General features: G+C 32.7%; 1 pseudogene across 1 annotated transcript; it reads left to right on the top strand.

Moving 5' to 3' along the window:
• The first annotated feature begins 1,238 nt into the window (after positions 1-1,238).
• Positions 1,239-4,976, top strand: LOC148205802 (ABC transporter G family member 1-like; annotated as a pseudogene). The gene is made up of 8 exons (XR_015783917.1): positions 1,239-1,628; positions 2,396-2,475; positions 2,593-3,063; positions 3,162-3,250; positions 3,386-3,511; positions 3,622-3,816; positions 3,936-4,022; positions 4,281-4,976. The product of XR_015783917.1 is annotated as an ABC transporter G family member 1-like (transcript).
• The last annotated feature ends 925 nt before the right edge of the window (positions 4,977-5,901 follow it).

Raw genomic sequence — 5,901 nt, 5'->3', positions numbered from 1 at the left:
TTAAATACAAATACAAAAAGCTATAATCACATTTGTCGATAAAGAATGATAATATTTTTTAATTTCAAAGTAATTTTTATTTTTTAAAAATACAATCACTTATTTTAACCCAACACATTGAAAATAGGCTGGTTTAGTCCGAATTTGATAATAAGATAAAATTTCAATACAAACTATATTTTAATCAAGTTTGGATAACAGGCAAGTTTGGTTTATTTTCTAGGAACATGGGTGATATGTAGGAGCATAATTTTGCAAGATTTTTAAATACGAGTTTTTGATTTATTGTGTTCACATTAATAAATGTTTAACGAAATGATTGGTCGATGGATTTGGAGATGTCAATTTACTTGGGTATTCATATTCCATAGTCCATATAATAATGCATTTATATCGAAACTTACATGACGAGGAAGGAGTATTACAATTTTTTAAACTATTTTAAGTCATAATTAACTTTGGCCGTGCAAAAGTCTTACAAAATATAATTAATAAAATTGTAATAATATGTTAATACAGATTTTTTTTAGTAATATTTTAATACAACATACATGTCATTTTCTTTTTTATTTATAATACGTCAGCGTACTAATAAATAAATAATAAATCAAGAAAAAAAGTGCATATATATGATATGTCAAAATATTATAAAAAAAATGTGTTAAAACATATTTATTCTTAAAAAAATGAGTTAATTAATTTTAAATGGAAGCTCAAACGAGAGTGTCACCATAAGGAAGAAGACTATTTGATCATGAGAAAAAGAAAGGGTTAAGTTATCTTATTTTTAAGAACTCAAAGTATATTTGATATTCAAATTTAAGTAAAATTATTGAATAATTTTTATTTATGTGTTGAAGACAGATACTGCCCCATTTCTTAAAAATTTTTGCAACTGATCATAGTAATAGTCAACAGAAATTACTTTTCCTCGACAAGTGCATGTTTGTTGTGCAAATACTTCCTCTAAACTCAAGCCACACATTTCACAGTACTGTAACAAACATACATGATACTAGTGTCTTCACGGGCATATGTTAGAGTACGATTTCAACTTCCGAATAGTAAATCTTCGCTGTTTAAACGTTAAAAACATGTTATGCATATTCTTACTTTGAACTTTCTAATATAGACAAAGCATAGAGGAGGAAATGTTGAAACGCATGGTAATTAATAAATTTTACACACGTAATTAAGTTAATGAATCTGTCTATATATATTTGGTTTGATTTCAGAGAACTATATCGAGAAGGGTAGTGTAGTGCAGCAGATCTGCATTAAGTTGTGTTGTCGTTAAATGGCTTCTTTTCTTCCATATAATTCACCTGCTCGTGATGATTATGAAAGTAAACCTAACTCATCAAGAGTTGAAGCCACTGCACTGGAGATAGAAGAAGAATGGAGTGTTCCAAAAGGGAAAGGGAGTAAAAAAGGAGAAAGTTCAGGTTGGAGAGAAGAGGAAGGTATGTGCTTGACATGGAAAAATGTATGGGTCACTGCTTCCATGGGAAAGAATGGAACCAAGTCAATTCTGCAGGGTTTAACTGGTTATGCCAAGCCAGGCCAACTTTTGGCCATAATGGGTCCTTCTGGTTCTGGAAAGTCTACACTTCTTGATGCCTTGGCAGGTATATTTTTTAAGAAAATGAAACAAATATACTTTAATTTCTTATATAGAATAATCATACTCATATATCTTAATTTTCTATACACTCATGTTATACAATTTTTTTCTTTATTTTTCTTGTTCTTCTTCATATCACATTTACATCTTATAAACCTCTAGAAATATGTTAAATGTTGATCAACCTTCATTGCATGGTTTAATCTCTTGGAGATTAGGTCAACTTGGACAAGTTTATGTTTTCTCAATAACTTCAAAACAAAAGTTTATAATAATATTTTGCTTTTGAGAATAAAATTCTATTTACAAATGAAAAATAATAAGGGTATTTTTAATGTCAAAATACCATTGTTTAATTTCCGAAACCGAAACAAGGAGAATTCAGCTGGCAAAGAAACGCTCATGAATGTTTATTAGTACACCAGTTGTTTGGTGCTTAACTCAAATTTCATAAATTTTGTTATGTCACGCCATATTTAAAATATTTAACAATTTACTTTAATTAGTATTAAAATTATTCTAAATCTTCAAACAAGTCTTTCATATTAGTCTTCATACTTATACTCTCTATATATACTAGTGTGTGTATATATATATATATATATATATATACCAGTAAAGGTTATAGTTTAATGTTAAGAGATATGTTATAATTTTACCGTATCAGCCCAATCAGTTCTAATGCTAGCATGATCAAAGAACTGTTACCTGTAAGATTTGAACTTTTGTGGTCTTGGAAAACTTAAATGATGATATAAATTCATATTATAGGGAGATTAGGTTCCGACACAAGGCAAACTGGGGAGATTCTTATCAATGGGAAGAAGCAAGCCCTCGCATATGGAACATCAGTATGTATAAACTATAAAATTCATGAAGAAAAAAAAACACAAACAAATGAAATGTTTTTTAGTATCAGTAGGCACATGATTAATTAAACATTCTTTGAATTCATGCTGTGACCACAGGCATATGTGACACAAGATGATACCTTATTGACAACCTTAACGGTTGGAGAAGCTGTGCACTATTCAGCTCAGCTCCAGTTACCTGACACCATGTCAAAACAAGAGAAGAGAGAGAGAGCAGAGTTTACAATCAGAGAAATGGGTCTTCAAGATGCCATCAACACAAGAATTGGAGGATTGTTTGTTAAAGGAATAAGTGGGGGTCAGAAAAGGAGAGTGAGCATTTGCATTGAGATTCTTACACGACCAAGGCTTCTCTTCCTTGATGAACCAACTAGTGGACTTGATAGTGCAGCTTCCTATTATGTCATGAAAAGAATCGCTACACTTGATAAAAGAGATGACGTTCACCGAACTATTATTGCGTCAATCCACCAACCTAGTACTGAAGTTTTTCAACTTTTCGACAACCTTTGCCTTCTTTCTTCAGGTAGAACTGTCTACTTTGGACCTGCTTCTGCTGCAAGTGAGGTTAGTGACTAAACTAAAACCTTTTTTCATATACCACTCTTGTGCTCATTTTTAATTTTAAGGTTGACCTTTATTAATTTTGCTTTTGTTCAATGTAGTTTTTCGCTTCAAATGGTTTTGCTTGTCCTTCTCTCATGAATCCATCAGATCATATGCTCTGAAAACCATAAACAAGGACTTCGAACAGGTATCTAACTTGATCATGCTTCCATGGAATAAGTGTTCTATTTTGTGTTTTAATGCTTTAACTTTTCTATTCTGCAACATTATTGTAGTCTAATTAACACTTATAAGTAAGATTGAAATCTCTTTTATTTATCAGGACACTGAGTTAGAAGGGAAGGAAACAATACCCACTAAAGAAGTGATTGAGATCCTTGTAAATTATTACAAATCATCTGAAATGAACCAAGAAGTTGAGAAAGAAGTAGCACAACTAGCTGAAAAGGTATCTTTAATTATAGCTAAGTAAATCTCATACCATGTACCTAAATTTTATCAGAAGCTAATTTCAATTTACAAAATATCAGTGTTAAACTTTCGTGGGTTAATTTGCAGGACACCAGTTCAACAAACAATAAGAAAAAGCATGCTGGCTTGATTAGTCAGTGCTTTTCTCTTACCAAACGATCGTCAATTAACATGTATCGTGATCTCGGCTATTATTGGTTACGCCTTGCCATATATGTTGCATTGGCTATAAGTTTAGCAACTATTTTCTATGATTTAGGTACAAGCTACCGCTCAATTCAGGTAATAAAGGAAAAATAGGACATAATATATACAACTTCATATAACTTACGGTGCAGTATTTGACTTTTCTTTACCGAATTAATGTCTTCTAAATCAGAAGTCACGTTTCATTATTTCAGGATAGAGGTTCATTTCTTATGTTTGTATCTTCATTCATCACTTTCATGACCATTGGCGGATTCCCTTCTTTTGTGGAGGATATGAAGGTGATTCAACCCCCCCCTTTTTTTTTTTCAAATAGATAAAAATGAATTGTAGTAAAGTATTCATCCAATGAACTGGCTTAAAGCATACAAGTGAGACAACAAGAAGATTATATTTTGTTAGAAAAAGGTTATTGGACACTGTTTGACAAGCAGTGAGAAGTAGTATCGTAGTAAAAAGAAATTGTGATGTCCTATTTTGCTGTTTTCAAATTTATAAACTATTCAGTTTTTGTTCTCTCCTTGTGATCGGTCGTCCAGGTGTTTGAACGTGAGAGACTAAATGGACATTACAGTGTGACTGCATATGTGATTGGGAACACCTTTTCATCAATTCCGTTCTTGTTGTTGGTTTCTGTGATTCCTGGATCTATAGCCTATTACCTTCCTGGTCTTCAGAAAGGCTTTGAACACTTTGTATACTTCATCTGTGTTCTCTTTACTTGTCTGATGTTGGTAGAGAGCCTTATGATGATAGTTGCAAGCATTGTCCCTAACTTTCTAATGGGCATCATAACTGGTGCTGGAATGCAAGGAATGATGATGCTGAGTGGTGGGTTCTTCAGATTGCCGAGAGATCTTCCAAACCCATTTTGGAAATACCCAATGTTCTATTTTGCCTTCCATAGATATGCGTACCAAGGACTGTTCAAAAACGAGTTTGAAGGACTAAGATTCGCTTCAGATAATGCTGAAAGTGGCTCCTACGTTACTGGTGCAGAAATTCTAAGAAACACGTGGCAAGTAAACATGAGTTACTCAAAGTGGGTTGATCTTGGAATCTTGCTGGGGATGATTTTTCTGTATCGAGTTCTCTTCTTAGTTAACATCAAAACTACTGAGAAGCTGAAACCGATCATTGTATCATTCTTGTCGTCAAGAACTTCTACCAAGCGAACAACATCGATCATGCAGAATCCCAATGCCACTCCTCTTCAGCAAGTTCAAGTTACTTAAAGTTAATAAACCAGGTTCAAGATTTGGATGAATGCTCATTTTCATTTTCGTTGGAATAAACTTAAATTTGGGATTTTGTTTGCAATTATGTTTAGATTTTATTTTTCTGTTTTTCTGTTGCTGGGATCGCATTATGCAGTTGCAGCGTTTCTGATTTCTTGTTTTTCGTTCTATTTTTATTTTATTGTGTCTGGCCATATAACATACTCGGTCAAGTATTATATGTTTCTGTTTTTATTTCTTATGTACACGATCACTGACCTGCGGCTATTTAATGACCTATTTCGATCAATGAAAAGACAACACAGTGAATTATAGTACAATTATCAGAATGTGTTCGGATTTACATTTTACAAATTGGAATCATAGCTTTCGTGATCTGACTGTCGAGTGAGAAAAAAAAAAGAAAAAAAAAGAGAAAAAGAGTGTTTGAGAAAAGAAAGTGAATGAGATGACTAGTAAATGATATGTTAGTGTCATAATTGTTGTTGAAGAAAGCCTATTATGATAATTGGAATTTATAAATGAAAGATTTTCTTAATTTTAAGACGTATGGAATGTAGTACATAATAGATAGCAAAAGTGGATGGTTTCAACTTTGAAAAGACGGTAAAAGTTACATCTTCAAGAGAACTATGGAGATTGTAGAGAAGACAACACTAGTAAAAAAACAAGATTTTAACTCGCGCATTTGGTATCGGTTAAGTTGTAACCGAAGCAAAAAATAGCGCGGTGGCATTTTTGTAGTTATCACAAATGAATATGCCTCGATTCAAAAAGAACCGATGCCTAAAACTGGTGCGGTGGCATTGTTGTAATTATCGCGCAAGGTATATGCCTCGGTTCAAAAAGAACCGATGCCTAAAACTGGTGCGGTGGCATTTTTGTAATTATCGCGCAAGGTATATGCCTCAGTTCAAAAAGA

The sequence above is a fragment of the Vigna umbellata genome, chromosome 1 (genome assembly GCF_029865625.1).
Source record: "Vigna umbellata cultivar VRB3 chromosome 1, Vumbellata_1.0, whole genome shotgun sequence".
NCBI classification, from domain to species: Eukaryota; Viridiplantae; Streptophyta; class Magnoliopsida; order Fabales; family Fabaceae; genus Vigna; species Vigna umbellata.
This window is presented reverse-complemented; position numbering and strand designations above follow the sequence as displayed.